Source organism: Monomorium pharaonis, chromosome 7 (genome assembly GCF_013373865.1).
Source record: "Monomorium pharaonis isolate MP-MQ-018 chromosome 7, ASM1337386v2, whole genome shotgun sequence".
Classification (NCBI taxonomy): Eukaryota; Metazoa; Arthropoda; class Insecta; order Hymenoptera; family Formicidae; genus Monomorium; species Monomorium pharaonis.
The window spans coordinates 15,033,327-15,058,007 of record NC_050473.1 but is presented as its reverse complement, the minus strand read 5'-3'; the positions used below and the strand labels follow the sequence as shown (position 1 = coordinate 15,058,007).

Genomic DNA, 24,681 nt, shown 5'->3' with positions numbered 1-24,681 from the left:
GGAAATCTAATTTGTCATGGCTAAATGAACTTATATATATACCATATACCTATAAAAATCAATCAAGCGCGACTACATCACTTGAATTTGGAAAACGAGAACGAAAGAGAAGAAAAATCGATTGCATCGCAAAAATTTACGCAAATCATGTTCGATTTAAATAAGATATTCTATGATAATTCGTATATAATAATAAAAGCAACTAGCAAATTATTTAGTTGCAAAAATAAGAATTTTTTAAATTAGGAAACCTCTTTTAAATTCATAAACAGAATATAATATAATAATATAATAATAATATAATAATAATATAATAATAATCTCATATGCACATGTGAAATAAATGGGATTAAAAAACACAGTTATTAAAATCTATCAATTATCAAAATATATACATATATATATATATATATATCAAAAATAAATTTTTTTTAATTGTCGAATACTTATAATTCTTCGTTAATATTTTGCTGGTCATCAAAAATTTAGATACATAAGAAATTCATAATAATAACATTAAAGATCCGCTTACAACGTACGCGACATTAAATCCGCTTAGAGAATGTGCAAGAACTAATTAGTTGCGCGAATGATTAGCTGCGACAACGAACGCGAGAAGGAGGAGAATCGAGTAAAGCATTTACGATTTCAACGGAGTTCCGAAGAGTCTCAAAGAGCTGTTAAAGACGATTAGATAGAGAGAGAGAGAGAGAGAGAGAGAGAGAGAGAGAGAGAGAGAGAGAATTTTCTGGAATTGTAAACAGACGGACGTAGACGTTCCTATCTACTGTAACTTGCATTTTCGCCCCTCGGCGTTCCGTAAAATCAAGCAATCCGTTAGAGACGATACGCGCTCTCGATACACAGCTTACAAAATAGCGAAACAATGCCGACAAACGTCGAAACTCCATTACGGCTTTTTGCAGAGGCAAGCGGGAGCGGATGAGAGAGAGGTGTACATACATTCGAGCCGAATTTCCCTGATATATATTATGTACGAACTTTTGTACGCTATTGTGCATTCTCGTCGTGTTTCGACTTTCGGAATTAAGCTCGGTTGAGGGAACCTTAAAAGCGCAAATCGATTTCATGGCGATTACTAGTTCTTTCATATCATAAAGAGATGTCTCGCGGATGACATAATCAAGTCGCCTGATCTTGTATCGATCCCCATCATTAGATCATCCGATTTAACAGAATGTTCCTTGCGCAATTTATCCGCGCGATTTATCGGCGACGCTGTCGATGGTAAAAGTGGTAAACGCCTCGATGATCAAAGTTCAACAAAAGCACCAATAGCGCGAGGAAAAGTTCTTCAAGTTCTGACGGTCTTCGGAAATTGGTTCGCGATTCGAGATGTGACGCGCCGTAGTCAGAATTAGCGACGACAGGGAGAGCGAGATTTACGCCCGCAGAGTTCCGGCAATAAGAAGTTATTCCGTATATCTTGCGAGATTTATCGTGACGACTCTTTCTCGCGGGATACGAAGTTTCGGCGAAAGTTTCGTCCGTACCTGAATTCGAAAATTATGTCTGTATATCATAAAGGTAATCATGCCTCACCTATCTCACTTTACCGGATCAATTTCATTTGTATATTTGCGCAAGCAAACAACGCCATAAATCACTATTATAATCAGCTTTACAATTAACAAATTATGGCTTAAAATAGATAATGGATAATGAATCTTTCCTTAACTAAAATGCCAAGCTTCTCTAACTGATTTTTGCGCTGACATAATTATTATAATATAACATGATTATTATTAAGATAATAGCTATTACTATTATCCTCTCATCCGAATTGAAGTTTGGATCTGATTTCAAGATCTAAATTTCAACATCTCGACTAGAATATTTTTACTAATAGTTTAAAGACAAGATTTAAATATTCACGGAAAGAAAAATGTTTTAAATATTCAAAAATTTAACTGAATACAAATCTGATAATAATTTTGTTGGACTATCAAAATAACTATACAAATAGCTATTATAATCTTAAGCACGAGTAATACTGCACAAAATGAATATTGATATTCTAGCAATTAGTTTGAGAGTATTCTATATCATTATTTGATAATCCAACAAAATATTTTCAGATTTGTATCTAGCTAAATTTTTCGATATTTCAGCAAAATAAATTTTTTCCGTATAGAAATCCAAAGCAGTAGCCACCGTTACGGAAGTATTAACTTAACATTGACAATTATAATGTAATGTCAATATGTCCTTTATTACCCATGTTAATTTAACATCACAACTACTCTTACAATTCGCGAATAATATTGAGATATCATTGAGGCACAGAAATAAAACGACTGGAATTCTTCACAGAGACACGTTTACCCAGTTGAATTTATATTTTATCGCCGGCACACGAATCTGCCGCAAAAATTCTGTAACAACTGAATTACTCCGCCGGGAGAAATATTTCTACGAGCCGGAACCCCTCCCTTCTCCCCCATCGTGCGCAGCGTTGTAAAATTTTCCGGAAACTCTCAAAAGCGAAAATAGCATTCATGCAGGAATCCGAACACTGCGACGCCAAACATACTGTAAAAGCGTAAAAAGGGGGAAAGGGGAAAAACGAACCAAGCGAGGCGTTACATTAATTCGCATTTTTGGTGACGCGCCCCGCGGTTTTGCTGGTTCCAAGTGACACACGTGCTCTCTATTTTTTTTTCCTCTCATTTTTTCTGTACCCTTTGAAAATATTTCGCTGAAAAAAAAATTGGACAGATTCGCCGCTTTGACAGACGCCGATTACCTTAAAAATATAATAAACGGCAAACGCTTTACGCCTACATGATGAATTGATCAACTTGCGGGTCCGGGCGAAAAATTGGTTGTGAAAAACAATTTTTCTAATGGGTCTCTCCCGCGTGATACGCGATCTACGTGATAACTGCAATGATATTTCAAGCTGGCAATTAACAATGCATTAAAGCGGTAAGAGATTTGAGCGGTAATCCATCTCCCTTTTTCATATCTCACGGTAAGAAAGCGAGTGCATTATCGTCGATCACCCTCCCTTCCTCCCGGGTTTTTTGCCGTTTGACTCTTTCCCCAGTCATACTGATGGATTAGAGCCTCTTAGAAAGCTGATAGGGATCGAACTCAGTGACGATTACGCCACTCGTGCGATCTAATTCACATTTGCGATCACTGTGATTCGCGCGATAATTTATACTCGCGCGGAAATCGAGATAAAAACATTGCATGAATACTTCATGTTAAACGCCGGTGCGCATCCACAAAGTTTCGGCACGAGTTTTATTCAATTGTTTTATTCAATGACAATTAAGCTAAAAGAACAATGTGGTCAATATTCTCATGAAACAAATATTTTACAAATAGTGATCAAATCGCGTATCGCAAATCCCGCAAATACATAAAATATATGTTTCAATTTATTTTGCAAACACATAACATTTTAATAAATACACTATCAACTTACGTTCAAATTAATGAATACAGAAGTCATAGATAAAATTAGTTCGATTTTCGAGATAAAAATCGAGAAGAAGACGACGCATTAATGCAGCGTTGATTTTTTCACCCGAATGCCGTACCATCGATCGCAGGGAACAATTAGAAAGTACGAAAGCGAGAAATCAGGCTGCCTATTTTGTCTGCTCGTGCCGTAACCAGAGATTGCCAGAGACAGGCGGAAACCGTTATTGTAATTCGCCTGGTAATTCGTAACTAATTCCGCAAAATCACCACGAGCACAAAGAGCTGCGGCAACGTTTCGACGAGAGTTCTCTCTTGCCTAACGAAACCTCGTTTACCGCGGCAGAGACGATCGCTGCGCTAAATAAACGCGTTGAACCTGTGTATTTCGAAGCGAGCCGATAATTAGACCACCCTCAGACAGACATGGCAATTATTTGCAATGTTTACGTTATGTTATGCTCGTTGCAGTTAGAGGTATTCGCGTTGCACGCAAATTTTCTCCAATTATCGTAATCAAAGTTGAAAATTCGAAATCCATAAGGGAATTACGGCAATGTTTTTCGTAAGGTTCAATAACCGTGCAATTAAAACAATTATTTTTATGTTTCATTGAACAAAAAGGGTCTAACAGTCCATATATAAACTTTTGAAAATATGGCAAAATTGGACATCGATTGAACTCACGAATCTTTCTCGATCAGACAAAGAATGAAAGAGAAAGAGAGAGAGAGAGAGAGAGAGAGAGAGAGAGAGAGAGAGAGAGAGAGAAAACTATTGATATATCTATTTGTGCCAAAGCAAACCTGATAGATTTAGCCTGCCAAACAGAAGCGATATATGTTTGATAAACTAACATGGAAGATGGAGCGATATCCAATAAGCTTCAAGATCGTTCGGTAATTCGGCCGTCGTGTGGAGAACGATAAAATATATCTCGTTTCCTTTGTAAAATAGTCATGTGAAGGCGATCGTGATAAAATATTGGTAAAATAAATCTCTCTGGATGCGAGTCATAAACCCTGAAAATTGTACGGTTCCGTTGTAAAAATGTGCAAATGAAAATTGCAAGTTTAGGCGGCGGCCAAAAGACCGAGGGGTATCTTATACGTTACGTGTGCTTTAGAATTAATAAAGTCGAGAGGTGATTTCTATCGCGAAGAATAAGAACGCGCTCGCACGATTCCGAGCACGATTCAGGGTCCAACATGGCATTCCGTAATTCGCTCGGCTCGCTCGACAGATGTATGCACAGTCGCCTGCAGCGAGAAGACGGCGCAATATTGAGGTTTGCAGCCTCGTCAAGTATTTACTTAGGCCGAGCTAGAAGACGCGCAATGAGAGAGCGAGAAACAGAAACCGCGAGACGCAAACCGAGAACGAATACTTTATTATACCGCCGCGTGCCGTCAGTCCTGAAATTACAAAGAGACCGCGCGCGCCGTCGAGGAGCTTGACACACAGCACGCCGAGTGCCATGCACCACGAAAATAATCTTGTGACTTTCATCTCGAGCTCCGTTTAAGAAGTTTACAAGTAAGAATATTTTTCTCTCACAAAACTTTTATACGATTTTCATGAACATGGATATTTTCTCTTTGAATAAAAATTTTTACTTTGTTATTAGGTAACTTACAGAGCAAAATTTCTTACATCTTTCATTTTTTTTCTTGATAATTCATCGATAACAATCTTTAAATTGATAATAATTCGTTAAGGTTGATGTTAATAATAGAAGAGTAATTTTAATAAAATATAAATAAACAAATAAAATTCGATTATCAATTACAATCACGCGCGAACTATCGCGACAATCACAATTTTTCCAAAAGAGATATCACAATAAAAAATGTACTGAATAAAAATGTAAAGAGTCTAATTAGCTTTAATCGTAACGATAAAAGCACAGCGACTGCTTAAAAAAAAAAAGAGATAAGAGATATACATTTTTCTAGCGACAATTTTCCTATCGCGGAAGTGGTGATAATGTTGATCAGACGGATTTACGTGGCTCGAGTGCCACTGCACTCTGTTAACATTCGTTTACTACCGGAGACGTACCAATGATCTATGCTGTCGATTACACTGGTAATTTCAAGCACGTAGTCGCGTCCCGCTTTGTGGGTGTCCACAAAGGTTGGCAAACAAACGAGAACGCCCATTGTATATCGATTGTGTCGGTATCGATCGCGAGGACAATGGGGGTAATTGAGCATGCACATTACGACCACTGGATATTCAAATTCAACCGAAGTCATTTCGGAGTAAAAATGAAAGCGGGGTCTCTTCTTTATTTTTTTTCTCTCAGACTGTAAAAGTTTTTTACGTGTCCATATTCCGCTATGCTCCAAATGAAGTAATTTTATTATACGTTCACGTTGATAATGAAAAATAAGAGAAAAACGAATTTCGCTCCAAGAGTATAAAGGGAACGAACGTATCAATAAACAAACTGGCTTTTCGATGGGGAAGCTAAAACATTTGGAAAATCAAATGATATTTTTATGGAGTCACGACGGGAATGCACTCTCGGCGTCGGTGTGGGGAAGAACGGGACGAAATCAAATTTTCGCAATGGAAAAGGCAGATGGCCGCTTCCATTAACGGAGATCGGATCTGCTCACGAGTTTTCTAATGAGAATCCCATGTGAGAACGAGTCATTGGTATTCGAGCAGAATGAGAATGAACGATGTGCCTTTTTCTGTGTCAGCGCAACTTGATCGGTTTTTTCTATTTAAAAAGCAGCTTTTCGTTTTTCTCCTTTATAACCAAAGCAACCCAGCCTTTTTAATAGCAATTCAATTACAAGTCTACCTATTAAACAGCTTTAACTTGTTGGAAACTTTTAACAACTACGTTAACGTTTAGCTATTAAAATATTTAAAAGTACTGTTAAAATTGCATATATTACAAATAAAACTATGTATCTCTTAATACATAGTTGAGAGTGGGAGCTTTGTAATAATATGACAATTACCATAAATACCGTTCGTTGATTTTCTTTAAATATAATAATCACAGACTAAAATTTTATCTGGAATTGAAAATTATTTAGTCATTTTCTTAGTTCAAGTTTTCCTATATTCATTAACTCTTTCTAATTCGATCCGTTATATTGAATTTTAAATTATAAATTTTTGAGATCAAAATTAAATTCGACGATTTAAAAAAGAGAAATAACAAATATAAGAAAAATTCAGCGACTAAATAATTTTCAATTGCAAATAGAATCTTAATATCAGTAATTATTACATTCAAAGAAAAGCAACAAATATTTACGATAAAATATACCATCATATTATATTATTCAAATATATACCATCACTGATATAATATGAACTTGGCGTGCACACGACGATGCGTCACCCACGTTTAATTATCATACGTATAACGTACTAATGCAGTTATTAGCTGATGCGAGGGCTTTGATCATTATCCAGAATTACCCGGAAACCCGACCCGTATTCGCACAATGAAATCGTTTCATTCGCGAGAATAAAAGAAAGAAATGGTCGGTTAATGGCGCGCATATTGCGTAACATCGGTGATCTATATGCGACAACAAATGGCTGTGCTGGACTGCCGCGAGGAAAGCATTCCATTAATAAAATTTCACTTGTCACGGAGAATGATACGGAAATGTCGCCGACTCCCTTTAACGTTCGGACAAATGTATACTAAAAAAGATACGTAATTTTCGAAACCTGATATTTCTCTGACAGAAAGCGGTAAAAAGCGCATGCACGCGTTTTTCGTAAAGAATGGAATTCCATTAGTGCCACTAATCCTCTAATATATTTCCAGATTTCCCCCGTTTTGCCGTTCCATTGGATCGCGGTACGATGCAGCTTCAGCGGGTCGATGTTCAGCCTGGCGTCGCGCGTTTACGTCGCGAATGCGTTTGCTTCACGAAGTCGGCAAACCGCGGAATTTACGGTGGCTTCAATTCACGGCAAACAGCGTGTAATCCTTGCACTGTTTGCGCTCGAAGCCCCGAGGGCAAATAAGGGAAGGCGGTGGGAGGATTACGAGCAGGTACGAAGGAGAAGTCGGAGGGAAACCGGAGAGGGGGGGGAGGCAGGGAGATAGCGTGATCCTCAGCTTTACGCATGCAACGTGAGAGATTCTCCTGCGACATCGTTGTCGTTGTTACCGTCATTGTCGTCATCTCGCTACACTTCCGTAATCGCACTCACCGTCTCGCGACACGTAAATTTTGCCCTTTTAATGCTGTTCGCAATTAGTCACGTACTTACGCATACTATTAATTCTTACGCGGTTATGCAAACGTGCGGCCGACTTGGGACGGGGCTTAATGAAATGCATTGTACAAAAAGTGACGTTACACCGCGAGAGCAGGCAGAGCACGATTAAAGAAGTTCAGCCATTTAAGAGTGCAAAAAAATATCTTTTTCTGAAATTATTAAATTTACAATTTCAAAGTCACACTTTGCAGGTAAAAACATTTACAAGTCCGATAAAACAGCTTTCACATAAAATATCATATATAAGTATACATAATTATATATATGTATATATGAACATAAAATATGAGCGATTTTGTATATTTATATTTTTATATAAAAAGTTTTTATCGAGAAGAATACATAGAAACATAATTAATCCAAAAAGTGTTTAAGCGTGTCATAAAAAATAATAAAACTCAAGTATTATATTGATTTGTTATTATTATTAAGTATAATGCTTCCGATCTCTCATAAAGAATCGCGTTTTAATTAAAATTTTAATTAAAGCACAGTATTTAATATTTAAATATTTAATTATGCATTATTACTTTTAATATTTTAATATTAATTAGCCTTCAATATTTATATTAATTATAAATACTATTTAAAGTTTAAAAAATGTTAATGAAAAATAAAATTTTTAATAAAAAATTAACGATAATGTAAATATAAAAATCAGAATATTTTTTATAATTTTACAATTAATATACCTAATATTTTAATTTTGACTAATCTTGATTTTTCTTACGTTTCTTTCAATTTTTATACAATTTTCAAATAATATATTAATTACGTTTTGCCCTATTTCCATTATGATAATAGTTTATAATAACAACCAACTCTAATTTTATACCAAAATATATCTGATTTCCAAAACGACAAAACATGATACTTCTCATCATTCACGTGTCATTTGCCTGCAACATTTTATCGTATTTTCATCGCGATGTCATTGGTTCATAGAATGAGGATCACGTAGTTTCGAAAGGAAGCGTGGAATAAAGCGAGAATACTATCGCGTTGAATGGAGAGCGTCTGCTCAACGCAGGCGAGCTTTGAAGATCGTTCTCGAGCGGATGATAGAAATAATGGTCGATTTGTCCAAATTCCCGGAAGTCCTGTTTCCTTCTTTGGGAAGGAGGAGACGATACCGAGGCGCGGAATAGGATCCCTTTTACGCGAGACGGAAAATAGAGATTGTGGCGAGAACGAACTTGTCGCAAATTGCATCTTTTCTTCGTATTCGTTACGCGAATTTTCTCTCGCCTATGTACAAACCGATTCGCCGTCCCGGACGAGCCGCTTCAATCGATTGATCGAGGGATTAACGACGACACGAGATAAATTCGTGGTTGGTTGGCTCTTTCGTTACGCGCGCGGCGTACCCACGTCATATGTTTTGCAGCAGGAAGGGGAATTAATTGCGCTAAGGATGTTCGCAGTTCGCGAAGCGCTGCGAGCGGTATTGCAAAACGGGGCGCCCGTCCCGTACAAAGCTCCCGCGCGCCAAGTTTAACTATTTTGGGATAACGAAAGGCTCATTATATATTACGAGACTTCCTTCGTCTTGTTGCGGAGAGTTTGATAAGCATTGACTTAAAGTTCCACGCGCGCGAAGCAGCCCGACAAGGGGGTCCCCTAACTCGGGCAATAAATTGGATTTCGCAGTTTCCATTGAATAATCATAAGTGTAATACTTTGCTCGCCGCGTAATCCAGCATCTCACACACCTGAATATGTATGAATCCATCTCGCGAGTCGCGCAAGCAGGCTGCGCTACTTAAAACAATTTTCGCGAAACACTTTGCGCGCAAGAACGCAAAGTTTCCATCGTCCTTCCTTTTCTGATCGTGCCTCCGAAGCGACCGTAGAGTTTCATCCTACGATGCAGTTACGCCCGTTAACTCCACGTTCTTTTTCAGATTTTCCCCGTTGTAAGAATTCATTTTTAATGATATAACACGATAAAGAACTAATTTTTGTACACGTGTAACGGAGAAATGATATGACGCAACAACTAACTCGAAATCATTAAACTCACGTGCAGCATCATATCGTGCAGCATATTTCAGGAGATCAAATCAAAATTCATCTCGTAGCCACTGTAAAGCAAGGAAGAAAATAAAAAAGGAAAGATGGTAGACGAGGCAGTTTCGACGTTTAGGGTAACTTCTGAAAACTTTCTCGGGTCTTCTTGATAGTTTTCTTTTCTTTTTCTTTGATATGAAAACATTTTTCATCATTTATATGAAAATGATATATATAATACATTCTAATTCATATATTTAAATATAATAATTCATCGTTAAAGATTTTAATTTATGTTGATTAACATTTCTTTAACCTTAATTAAAATCTACATACGTAATATAATCGGTTTAAAGGTGTTCCGTGGAGGAGTAAGTTACGAGTCTACGATAAACCCTCCTGTCATCCCTCCTCAGGCTTTCGTAACGGATTAATAAGATCGATGCAATCCCCACGGACATCGCGACACAGCTAATTACGAGCGAGGTTATTATTCGCGAATAAAGTACTGAATAAGGACCTGAATTACTTTCATGTCCTTCGTAATCCTAGCTGTAATGTCGATGAAAATAAGGAAAAAAAAGGAGAAAACTGAAAGACAGAAGATTCTGCCTCTCGCGAAAGAAACGCACCAATACGAGGGCACAATCATCATCCCTAGTAAACCCAATAATCTTTTTCACTACGTTGGACTCAAGATACCTTTTTACATATATATATATATATGTATGTATATACAGCAATGTAAGAGACACCAGACGCGCGCTTGAGCCCTTCGCGAAATTTCTGGAATAGACGCACTGCAAAGTACTTGACTCGATTATGAAAATGTACTTTCCCTCTGCTCTCTGCTGCACTTCCACGCCGACGCCGAAGCGTCGACGTCGACGTCGACGTCGACGGCGAGGACGGCGCCCTCCTTTTCCTGTTGTTTCAATGTCTCTTTGATCGCGATATAAATGCCGGGGAGTCCACAATGGGGAATTCTGAGAGAAAGGCGCATTTCCCAAATTGAATTACGCCGGTTTATCTTACATTCAGTCGATTGGCTGCTCATTATCCTGTCGCATCGCGCACTGTTTCGACAAGTACGTAAGACGACTCGCTGCACGAGACGTCAATGTCAGAAGCAGGTGGAAACTTCTGAATACGAAGGCGGAACACAATGTTTTCATCGTTTTAACGAGAATAACGGGGTCTAAAAATGTTTCCAAACGTCCCGTGCAAAACGGCCGACTATGTCCCAACTCTCACCCCTGTACTCATTTACATTTAATGGGCCCATCGAACGTCACCCGCTACAAATCACGTGCAATTACGTGTTACGTTTTGACGCGGGGTGCCAGCTCTGCATGTTTAATTACGTCGTGTTATACCGATAGTCGTTATTTCTAGTCAGTCGGAATTCGCGAAGAAAACATCACACAGTCCGCAGAACGCGTCATGAAAATGTACATGTAAATTAATAGATTAATACACCGTACACATACACATAAATTAATGAACATATTATGCTACAGGAAATTATGGAATTATGGAAATACGGAATTATAGTTGGTAATAATGGCTCCTCTTAATATCTCACTGCTATTAGGCAGCGAATTCTAGTAATGGTTTATGAAATTATTTGTTTAGTTAATATATGTATATGAATACGCAATAGACGACATTTGTTATAAGATATTTTTCCCTGCTCCCTTCATTTTTTAATAAATAACTAAGTAATAAAATATCAAAAGCATATATACAACACGTAACTTTGAATTTAGAATAAATGGAACAACACTTTGGCAATGTAATGTAATGTAATATAAATTAAAATGTTAATTTTACGAATATTAATTGTCAGAAGTGAACGAAGTTTAAATACAAAATGAGGAGAGATATAATGTCACATTCTCCCGTAATATATATAAATGCGGGCGGGGTAATACGAGAGAAAAGGAGATCTTGTTGTCTACCTTTTGCCATGTTCTCAAAATCATTATGGGATTCTACTGCGGATGTTTTCCAGCATGCGCTTACGACGCGTGCATTCTCCCTTTCACCTCTCTCGTGCCAAAATCCTTTGGCGCGTTTAGGAGAGCGTATCCTTGATTAAGTAAAGCGACGTAACGGGATAAGGATATTAAGTGGAACGAATTAACAATGCGGCAACCGTCGACTCGCGCGTACGCTACAAAGCCCGAAAACTTCGTGCATTTCAGGTTCACGCCGGAAAGTTCGCGCGCGGAAAGCTCGCGCCGACGTGCCGTATTACGACACGTTAAGTCGCCATTGCCGTTTTCATTTACATTCCCGCGCGTACCCCGTTTTTCCCTTTTTCGACCGCAGCTGACAGACGAGGGAAAACAGAGGGTGAATCGCTCGACGAACTCAGACTCCCGCTAGAGGAGGAACCCGAGGAAGTTGCCAAAAGTCCTCGAACGTCTGCGAGCAAGAATGAAATTCGTTCTTCTCGTTATTACCAAAAAAAGTAAAAAATAGGTAAAGATTTAGAGAAAGGTAAAAGCGTCAATGGAAATCGACAATAATGCGAGAAATTAATTCCACCGACATCGTTACAAGCCAAATTATTCGTTGTTTTGCTCTTTGCTTCAAGACTATAGTTAGGATCGTATATATCTGCGATTAAAATTCTTGATTAGCCTGCAGGTTTTTTAATTTCAGCAACTTTAGCTTGGTATTTTGGTATACAGCCAAAACATCCTTAAAACTCCCTACGATATACAGTTTGAAGCGAATCCACTAAGCGCCAATAAACGTTCCGTTCGCATTATGTGTATAGTTGCGACGTGCGAATTTACGAAACTTTTCAACAGCGAAAACTCTCGCACATTCGCGATTCGCGTACAATCCCGTAATTTCCACCGGCCTCCAGTTGTTTTCACGACGCGGTCCTCGTCGGTTCCACAATCCCGGCTGTCTTTTTAGATAATTGCCTTTCAGACGAGTCTCGTGGCGTTTGCGAAAGGAGTTTACCCCGCGGCGTAGAAAAGCAAAAAAATGCGCCGGAAAAAGAGCCCGCTCGCTTCCTCATCTTATTTAAATTAGGACTTTACGCCGGCCTGCTTTGTAACAATGGTCGCAGTCTTTCGAAATGCCGATGCACCGACGGGAATTGCTTTAGTTAGCTAACGTTTAACAACTTTAATTCTTAAAATAACATTCGCCGTTTTATATTTATAAAAATAACTCTTGCAAAATTTAATTTCTCTTTTAAGAATGCACGTGCGCGCATAATATTCCGTCAGAGACGCGTATTCAAAAGAAAAAAATTTATTTTCCCCAGAACTCTCCAGTTTTCATTCTTTCGCTTTTCTATAAACCTTTTGCCTTGCCTAAGAAATATTCCGAGATGTATTTCGTCGGGCTTTACCCGCGGAATAAAATTTGCGGTGTCGTTGATCGTCGTTTGCTAGTTTTACATAAGCAAAAATTCTACGGTTAGACAGAAATGGCGGCTCCGTCCCGAATATACGCGTCTCTCGTTTGAAACGGGTGTGTTTCCTAAATCGCGACGACGTCCCTGTTATGGACGGATCAGCCGCGTGACATATCATCGGATTCTTCCCTACGCGCGCGGATTTGCGGGAAGGGACCTCTTCGCTCCCCGTCGAGCTCGGTTTATCTCACGGGGCGATTTCTCGCGGTGAGCCCGCATCTGATCCGACCGCAGCGACGAAAGATATTCATACGCCGTTTAAAGAGGGTAGCGGGGTCGCTGGGCTCGGGAGTACGGCCATTTTTTAAAACGTCTCTCGAAAAATCGCTCCCGGAGAGCGCGATTCCGCCTCGCAGACCGGGGGTGAAATTCGACCGAGACAAATTCGCCAACTTATTGTTATTACGCGGAAAGCGACGCCTGGATATTACTTGCTCGCCCTCGGGCCAGAAAAATGGTGCATGAATCACAGAAATGATACGGCACAGTGTGTAAAGGACTGCGTAACATATTTTGCCGCTGCAGGTTACGATACGATGTGTTCGATCATATCTGATAAACATTATTCTCCGCGTAATATACATATTTTTCGGCGTGCTTCCGACAGCGAGACCGATGGACGCCGATCAATTTTCCACGTGAAATCGGGGTGCAAATGCACGGCTTTAATTGAATTTAATTGAATTGAACATCAGCCGTACGTATGGTTATGGTAATAACGCGCGAGCGCGTAATATTGTTAATATTACGTCAATTTTATAAAACGACGAAAAGTTCTGCGGAAGGGAAGAGAAAAGAGAAAGAAACCCGCCGCGCGGGGGAATATTACGAAAAAAGAACCGGTATTTAATATTCTCCTCGTACGCTATATACACATGTCGACCTCTGATCTCTCGGGCCTTCTTAGAATAAAACTTGCCGAAGAGATTTTCTGGTGCTTCATTCCACCTATTATCTTCATTTCCGCAGTTTCTTTTTTATCCGTACTTTCTTATATGCACTCGTCTGTAGAAAAAGAGAGAGAGAGAGAGAGAAAGAACTGTTCTCACAAGAATGGAACCTTCTTTACAAGTCGAATTATTTGAACAAAAATTTTCGACTGTAAAATCGCGCGTTTACATGTACAAAAGTCATCAAAATAATACGCTCGCGCTATATTACGCTCGTATCGTTATGAACAAATATCGACATTTTATTCGCACCGTTAAATTGTTCGAGGAAGGCAATTATTGATAAATTCAATTAATTGCGAGTATCCGCGCGAAAACGAGAATATTTTCATCGCGATATCTTCCAACGTTAAAACCATATCTCTTAAATTAAAAATAAATGAAACATTCATAAATCTGTTCTACATCAATTTTAAATTAAACGCCATTAGTTAACCATATCGTGATAAATTTCCATCGGGACTTGTTGCGAAGGAAATACGAGGAAAAATTGCGCGGAATATGGTCTCGCTCGCACTCGCTGGAGATTAATTAGAGTTAGGGGAGGATCACTGTTTCTTTGATGCACAAAGGGCAAGACTGCACAAAATGCGAAAGCAAGATCGAAACGCTCGCGCAAATATGCGCGGTAAAAAATGCCGGCATTCAGTTTTACCGGAGCGTGCGCGCGGCGGCTCTAGTATGTTTACGGCATTAAATGAGGTCGTTTGCGAAAGTGTCGCGATATTTCCATTCCCGGGGTATAGAAATAAATCAGCGCGGGAGATGCGTACGCGTGGCTCGTTGCATTGAATGGCGGTCGCCGACGCGTTATAACTCACACTTTCGTTTAATCCCGTGAATAAACAGGGCGAATAATAATGACAGGATAATTATAATTGGTGCAATTGTTGCCGTTAGTTTATCTATCGTGTGCATAATTAATTTCTTACATAATAAGCGCGTTATGAATTATCACAATTTCCAATAAACAGGAGGTTGGAGCGTGTATTTACGCGGGCGTACATGGTCCATAAAAATCCATTAATGACGAGCGATGTATCAGGGTATAATTCAATGGTCTGACAACGATACATTGTTAAAAATACAGCAGAGAGACCACATCGGGACACGATGGAATACAAGAGCGTAAAGTAAATATAAGTATTCAATAGTCGATAATCACGGCAGTCGATAGAATATGCGATAAAGAATAAAACGATGAAAAGCATAGCGCTGTATTTTTTTAAACTATGCATATTTATCAGCCGGCGACAATGATAATGATGTCAAATATTATTTGCGAGTGTATAAATCATTTTTAATTTGTTTTAACATTTTTTGATGTTTTACATCTAGCATTCTGGACTTGAGAATCTAAGAAAATAGGTCACCGAACAATTTTAAATAATTGTTCTACATGATATCACTTCTCATGTCTATTTTAGAATAAACTACAATTTTCATCACAAGAACGAGAACATGCAGCTACATTACTTATCTTAATTCTGTTCATTTGGCACAAGATTCCATTGATTTCTTTTGTTACTATTATATTTATCTTGGAATCTATAACTATGATATATTGAATACGTATGTGTTTAGCCATAATTGTAACTTTTTCATTTTATTCTCGGCTATTCACGTCGGCTTTAAGTTTTCATAGAAGTTTTAAGAAAACGTTTTTGAATTTCATATACTGTATTTAATTATTAATTAATTATTGGCTGAAGAAAACTCTGCGAGTCAAAATTGTATGTTTTCGTAATAAAGTTACATTTATCTTTAATTTACATCCTTTCTGTGTTTATCTCCTTTTTTTGTTTTATATTAATTTAATTTATATTTATTAGATATATTTAGAAGAGAGAGAGAGAGAGAAAGAGAGAGAAAGAGAGAAAAAGGCCAGTAAAAAATTCTAATTACAGTAAGAAGGTCGATCGATAAAGAGACATTTGAAATGTAAGTCTCACATTTTGACAGTATCAAATATCCAATTTTCCAAATCGGGGTAAATTCTTGGGATCTTTTTCTTTTCCAAGCGTATTCCTGACGTAATAGGATTCAATCTCGGTTCAGTTTTCTATTTCTCTTCGGGAGATCGTAGAGAGCTGGTTTCGAATTGCGGTTTCCTAGAAAGACAGTTCGAACGCGAGTCGCCTTGCCCATTATCACGGCGTAAGATAATCACCAAAGAGAGAATATATCATCCCGCCTCTCCCTCTCTCTCTATCTCTCTCTCTTTCTCTGCCGATCGATCCGCACATATACACAACGCACACAATCATCCTGCCCCGGCAACGCACGCTCGGATGTTACCAACGGATCAATCCGGATTAATTGAGTTACGGTTCGCGGTTTTGCGGCCGGCCAATGACCGCAGGGATATATCCGCGGCTTCCGGTGTGTTTGCTCGCTAGCATGGTCATGTAAGCGGAGGAGGAGAGCGAGAACGAGATGGTGAGGAGAAGAGCGGTGCGCTATGTGACCTCCCGTCAAGCTGTGACACCCCGTGCACCGTTGCAGCAGGACGGTACGGTTTGTTTTTTTCCGAAAATTGAAAGTACAACCTCGTTGTATGAACGAGAGACGGCCACGACGACGGATACGCTATCCCCCCGAGATTTTCCGCCGACACGAGTCCCTTTTCCACGGCAACAACGACAACGAGACGGCGGTGGCATCGGTGGTAACGCATCGACTTGGAAAACCAACGATGCGAGATGTCTTCGAGAACAAAACGGATTGGAAACCGGGCTGCGGAAAATCATGCCCTTCGGAGTTGCCGATACGATATATATTTCTAGTGGACTTACATAACGGTTACTTTGCTGCGAATCCTGCGAGATTGGTACGTGCGGAGTATAACGCGAGAAAGACAGATAACGAATTGGAGAGCTCTCAACTGTTTTTCAGATTTTTTTCACAAAATACGTTTGTGCGTTTATTATTAACGTTTTTCTAATGACGACTTACCACGGTATAGATACGATAATGCGCGTTTCACTAAAGTAAATAATTTTATTATTAATGAAGACGTTAATTTTGATCAACATTCGCACGACAGAAATGTTTAATCTTTGTTAACATTTTTACTGTCCATTTTAAGGAAAATTTATCGCAAAAAATAATAATTTACGCTAGGATATGTATAATAGAAATATATAATGCGCGTAACGCATCAGCTGAAAATACATTCCGCGAGACCGCTGTAATACCATCGAGTCGATGTATGCTCTCATATTTCTGTTGCATTTATTTATTATATTCGCACTCGTGTGCCGGGGTAAAACGTGATTTATTATTTGCCAAATTCTATTGCACGAATACCACTCGCAAAATATATTAATGCCTTTATTCACAGCGCGGTAAAATCTAGACTGTCAAATGTATTTTGTGTGCTAGAATTAATTCTATCGCAGTCGCGTATAACGCGACAGACGCGTCGTATAACCGAGAATAATGTGTGCGTATCGTCTATACGCGAGAATGCAACTTTGTTATACGGCCGCGTTACATAGTGGCAGGAAAAACGATCCATGTAAATAGAGAGTAAATTCCCGTACAAAGAGCAAATAGAAAGACTATATCGATTCTACTCAACTCTCTAAAATTATCCTTGGAAAATTGAAAATTGAAAAACTGAAGGAAATAAGGAAACTTAACCTAACGATAAAATTATTATATTTTATTATTGCAAGACTCTGCTTTTGTCTTTCAAAATTATATATTCAACAATTCAATCTTCTCGTGCAATTTCTTTTATTTATTTCTACTGTAATTTTCAAAATAAATTTTGAAATTTAATTCTCCTAATTAATTAGAAGAGATAATAATCGTACTAGATTAATTAATAGATAAATAAGTTACGTTAAAGAGAAATAAATAATAAATCACTTTTGAGAAACTAATATTATCTACAGTATAAAATTATGTCATCTTCGCGAGTAGAGAATAATCATGGAAAATATATAACAGATTAAAATTTATTGTAACGTTTTAAATATAAAAATTCTGTTTTGTCAAGTAAGACAGAACTTATTCGTAAATCAATACAATAGAAATCAGAAAAAAATAATGTAATTATAGATAAATTAGATAAATTTAAAAAAAATTGATTTAAATTATGTAAATCTTCATAATGAAAAAAGGATGACGGAGTTTAACATATTGTACATCTGTAACGACATCGTTTACCGCATCGTTTAACATTAATTTATGACGCCAGTTACACTTGCGGTCTATTGCCTTCGTTTATGGACGTGCCACAGCAGTGAGAAGTACTCGCACTTCTGACGTATAAACTCGTGCTTTCGTGCGCGATCGCGCGAATGTATACGATACGCGAACAATCTGTCACCGTAATGCCGGGCGTTTGATAAAGGCACTTAAGTCGTATCCGCCCTTCGATCTAGGGAACTGCTCGCGGAGGCTCGCGTGCCCCGGGCAATAAATTAAAGTTTTTGATCTCGACGAGGCGCGCACGTGAGCGCGCGGACGAGCGCCGCTTTTTATTCTCTCGCCCGGAATTCCGCACGCGCTGAGCTGCTACACATTCCATGCATACGACGTGAAACATTTTCTCTCCGGGAACGGCCGCGAGAGATTCGGGATACTGTTGATTGGGTTGGACCATCGCTCGGTTACGTTATTTTAACGGAGGCTCGTCGAGCGCGAACGCGGTACCCTCAAAGGACACCCGTGCACTGATGCCGTGTTTTTCGAATGCCTTTCGTTACGTCGTATATATGGAATATTGTGCACGGGCAAACGTTTGAACGGAGTGTTCTCTTTTACGATACAATTTTTCTGTAACATTATGCGCGACGGAGCGTCGATGAAATACGTATAAAGCTTTCGATAAACTGCAACACGAGCGCTCGCAATACGCCGTTACATTCTCGCATTCTTACGTAAATTATGTATTGTGCGAGAGTTCAGAAACGTCATTACGCGACGTTGAAACGGACGTCGTCCTTTTTTTCCGCTTCCGTTTGCGAAAATTTTTGCGCGGGCGTTCGTCGTCGCCGGTAACCCCGACCACGTTATGGTAATCTGTATGGTAATATAGTGCAAATTGTACCGGTGGATATGATTTATAGCCGCAGCACGGGCGGTACGAAATGAAATAGTGGATGCTACTTTCATCTGGTCCGGCGACGAATTATAATAATTCAGTCGGATGAGTTTGCATAGCGAAATTCAAAATAATATGAACAAACATAATTAGACATGCCTCGCATTAATTTTCCACGTGAAATGCCTCGCAGTAATTAACGCTCGTAAAAGTATCATCATAGGATGGACCGATAAATTTAACGCGTTTTAACGTATTTGGCTCCTGACTCCAACGTTTCGAATTAACGCTCGAATTATCGTGAAGATTAAGAGTGGCAAAATTTTTTTTTTTTTTGTTTTCTGCGTCGAGTCTTTCAAAGTGAGATTATTGTTCGAGCGTTCACCCCCCGCAGTGCCGGTTGAATACATACCGGGGTGGCACTAATCGTGCGAGTGTAACTCGCGGTGCTAATCAAGGACCAACCGGATCTTTGACGTAACAAAGGCAGGTTCGCCCGCACGACTTTCGAGGGACATCGGAAGTGGGCCGTTTGTGCGAGCTTAACAGAAATTCTCAAAGAGAACATCGGATGTCGTATCTATCCCCGAGGGATACGTCGCCCTAAAGTTAAGAGTTAATCCGACGACAAAGCCACGGAATGACCCGCGTTAAGGTCGCCTGCATGTCCCATATCCCGTGCATTTAACGCTCGTATGCACTCAGCGCATTCGCCGTACAGTTACGCGTTTTACCGTTATCTGAGACCGTAGCGGTCGAACTCTTACCGTGCGTGCGGTCCGGCACACAGAACGTTCCATTCAACAATAAGATTGTCATACACATTACCGAAATGTTAATCTCTCTTGTTATATGTGAAAAGTTATGCTTTAATGTTGTATTTTCTTTATATATTTTTACTCGGTCGAAATGTATATAAGAAAATTTGGAAAACTGTATTTATAAAAAAAGAATAGAACTTGGAGAACATGTTAGAATTAAAAAATGAACAAAAATAAGTGAAATTAGGATCGATGTAAATGTATAAGAGTACAAAATATATTAATACAATTTTCTTTTAAATGTGAGAACGCTTATTACATCATTTAAATTGTTATTATAAGCAATTCCTTTTTAATTTTTTCCAACACATCAATATTTATCAGTATCAAAAGAAATTTTTAGATAACAATTATTCATGTAATTCTTCCTCATTTTTAAGCTTTTTTAAGCACTTTTTAAAGAAGAATCTCCTTAATTACGAACATACTTTGTATGCACAATGTCTTAGAATTTCCGAGTCTCTTTGTAAAACCGAATTCTTCAGCGAAGTTGAATTTTCCGAGTTTCTAGACACGAATCGAGATTGTAGTAGGCAATTATATGAAGAAAGCCCTCTTCTCATTCATTTAAATCCAAATGGGCTTTATCTTTTCAGGATTTTAATTCCAGTTTTAATTACGAGACCGTTTAGTGTGTCGAATGTCGTAAAGTTGCTATTACTATTATTACCATTACAATAACTATGATAACGCCGTTCGCGACAATTGTCCCGTTAATTTTTTTTTTCTCCCAGCGCGCTACTTTGAAAGTGAAGCGCGGAATAATGTCGCGCGATTGTAATCAACGCGTTAACGTAAATACGAAGCGGTGCACTATGGAATCGCGGTGGAATTCCCGGGAACGCGTACACGCCTCGTAATTCGCTGCGGCAACTGCTTTGTGGTTGTTGCTCGACATATACCATCGACGGTATACCGTAGTCGTGTGTCGTACCACGAAAGGACATCAGAGCTCCGTAAACGTCCCCCGTGGCACGTGAATTTCGTACAACCTCGTGCTCACGTGAAACACACGGCGACGCCCTCGCGCGCTTATAGACCGTTAATTAATTTCCCCAATTACACTCCTACACGCGCGCGCTGTCCTACGAAACGCGCCTGGGGGCTGAGACCCGTCCTTCCGGGACACTTGACCCGGTCTGCAAGCAAAATATTATCCTAGGCGTCCTTCAATTAAAAAAGCTTAACGTCGTAATGTAAAATTAAGAGAAGCGGGGCGGATCGTTAAGAACGCACTGTTAGTGCGCTATCGCACAAGCTAACAGTTACTTAAGGAGTCTCCGGAAATACGAGTGTATATTTTTACTTTACATAGACGCGAGAGAGAGAGACCCTTCTAAAAGGTTTCATAAAATAACGAGAAAAATTGTGCATTCGTAAGAACTTTCAACGCTATCTTCGATTCTCGCGAAAAGACATGCGATGTGTCTTGTATGCCGCTCATCTATATTTTTGCCGCATGTGACAAACGAAGATTGTGAGTGAAACACGCGATTATTATTTCGGCACTTCGCACGCGAACGAGATTTTGGGAGTCCCGCAGTAAAAATATTTTATTCGAATATACCGATGACACGCGCGCGCGAAAAACTAATACAATCACACGATAACTATTGTTTCATCGCGGAGAGATTATGATTGTGGAAACGGAATATTTCGCGTCAAATCGAGTGCTTCGTTAAAACGTTATTAAATTTATGGCTTTTATTTTACATGAGATTTAATTCCTTTAACACGTGCGTATGTGCGCGTGTGCGTGCGCGTGTATTTTTCGACGTTACAAGCGATACGATAATTACATTTGACTCTCCGCTGTTGCATTATTATTATTATTATTATTATTGGGGCTATTATTACCGCCGTTAGTTGATTATTACCCGATGCGTAACGAAAGTAATTATCTTCGAAGATTAATTTACGTTATAATAATTATCGCAACACGCAAAGAGTATCCATTGTGCAAAGTTAAGATCCTAATTAAATTTCTTGACGCACCCGTGGCGGCGTACTCATTATTCGACAAGATCCGCCCCGACGTAATAATAACAACTTTGATCCCAATGATTTTAATATAAAGTGCATGCACAGCGCGCGCGCGCCCGGGTGGCGTAAATGCGATATTCGACGCGTTCCAATTCGCGAGCGTCAACGAAATTCCGGATTTGCTTACGTCGCTACACCACGCAAGATTAGATATGTAAAATCAATTAATCCACAGTAATTGAGTTAGAGTTCCAGCGATTTGGCCGCTACCGCGGAAATCCATGCCGGAATAACGTGTTTTCGTGCAATAATCGTACGTTCGAACCGACGCGAATAAAACGAATCTCTTAAATTGCGAAACGAAGATTCTTCAGTTTAAAAAGACAAGAATTATGTGATTTTTTATTCATATATATCTTTCAACATAGAAATGTTGCCATCTTATTGCAAAATAATATATAATCAAATTTAAACAATAAGAACAATAATTTATTATATAATATGTTTAAATAAATATGTAATGTGGAAAAAAAATTGAAAAAAATTGTTTATCTATATAATAAAGATTTAAATGTAGTAACAAGCGACGTTACCACAATTTTCTAGAGTGATGTTATATCTAAAAGAGATTGTATAAACATTTTACTCTCTTGCACAAGAATAATATGGTAAAACCTCACTTTTAATTCTAAAATGTTTTTAGATTTTTTTATGACTATAGTGTTTTATGATTTTTATACTTTATTTGCAAGTTAAATTACTTAAAACTCTCTTTCCCATAAAATTTTGTTCAATGCTATTTTAGAAAGTTGTTTTAAAAAATTGTCAAAAATTTTTTAGAAGAATTTCAGGAATCCCTATACATGAATCATAAACTGATTCTCGAAAAATAAACGAAATATATGATTCTCGAAATTTGATCAAGAGCTTTTGAATTACGCAAAAAGACTGGAGAACCGCTTTAATTACGAAAATATAACGCAGAAATAACGTCCCGGCGCGCGTTTCTCTATTCTTTTCCCGTATGATCATTCCGTCACATTTCAATTATAATTCAAATTTTCTTTTAATATTCAATCATTCTCTGTCCTGAGGCGCTTCTGACGCGCGCTTCGCCGAATAGATGTCTATCGTAGTCGCGCTTGAAAACATGCAAATTGGCACTGCAGAAACGGGCGAGTGAAAAAAGAACGGGGAAATTCAATTCCCTTTTGTCGCGCTCTAAATGTCAGAATAATAAATTTCCGTGTTTTCCAATCTCGGGGGAGAGAGAGAGTGAGAAAGAGAGAGAAAGAAAGGGAGCACGCGCAAGCACGGCGATTTCTTCTTTTTTTTTTATCGTTCCCGATACCCATAAAGAAAGCGCGAGCGTACACGCAAGGGCAGCTTAATATCGCGCGCCCGGCGCCGTGCTTTTCCGTGCAGAAAAATGCAACTCCGTGCTGCACCCGCGGCCGGGCTAATCGATATACCTCCTCCGGAGGCGGAAGAAAACTTCCGTCGCGATATACGCGATGTATCCCGATATAATTCCCGGGAGAAGCGGGGGATCGACGAGAGAGATTTGTGGCGCGCGCGTCGCGTCGCGTCGCGTGCAGACCGTTTTTACGCAGGCAAATACGAGACGCAAGTGTGTTATCTCTTATCGCGAGCCGCAATTTCGATGATGCATCGCCCCGAGCGTTTGCCCTTCTACCGCGATAAACGCGAAATTATTCACTCTCCTCTCTTTCTTTCTCTCTCTTGTTTTCCTCCTCTCTCTTTCTCTTTGTCCCTTTCTATCACGAATCGCTCTTGAAGCCCCATCCTGGATGTACTCTTTACGAGAGAAAATCGCTCTTTATTAAGCGCCCTTCGACGTGATACGAGCTCGTCGCTTTGCCGCCGTCGCCGCCGCCGTCGCTTTGAAGTGCCTCCTTCGAGTATCTTAATGTACCTTTCCTTCGAGAACGTCTTTCGCGCGTCGCTAACAAGAAAAATGACACTCCGAAAAGGAACCAATTTCGCCGTGCAGATTACTAGTTGCGACATCAAAGTACGTAAGATTAATATAAATTCACATAATACTAATTCGTCTCTTTATTACCCGCGCCTGTCCTTTTCCGCTTGCGCAAACACGATTTTTAGTAACGTAAACTTTACGTAAACTTGCAAATAATTATCTACGTTTGTGTTTTCTCAAGTTTTGAATGTTTCATAAAAAATGAATTGCTATCTCGCGAAATGTTTAATGGGACACACACACACTCTCTCTCTCTCTCTCTCTCTTTCGTTGTGACTCGTATAATCCACGTGTTAACTCAGGCGTCGCTTTCTCCCTCTTTCATTCGAGCGGCATCGAAAGGAAAAGCTTTATCCAAGAGCTCAGGTACGGTATACAAAGACTTATTTCGTTTCTGAGACGGATATTTCCTCTCTCCTCGGAGCACGGCAGAGAGCTCGACAAATATTTCCCGAGAATTTATTCCGACGGAGTGGATATACTCATGCTCTCGCGAACCGATACGATTGGTCGGAATCGTCGAACTCCAAGATCTCTTCACTTGACCCTGCTTGTTATGCGCGTAATACATTTCTTCCTTCTTGGCTGCATGTCCAGGCCGGGTGTCGTTGACCGAACGGCACCCGACTCGGTCATACTTCACGAACGAATTTCGATTCAGACAGTTGACCGGATTAAAATAATTTCGTTTATTC

At 39.1% G+C, this 24,681-nt stretch overlaps 1 protein-coding gene across 1 annotated transcript in view; it reads right to left on the bottom strand.

Annotated features, from left to right (window-relative positions):
* LOC105837273 (von Hippel-Lindau tumor suppressor homolog) overlaps positions 1 to 24,681 on the bottom strand; it is a 47,064-nt gene that overhangs the window by 2,763 nt on the left and 19,620 nt on the right. The window lies entirely within an intron of this gene.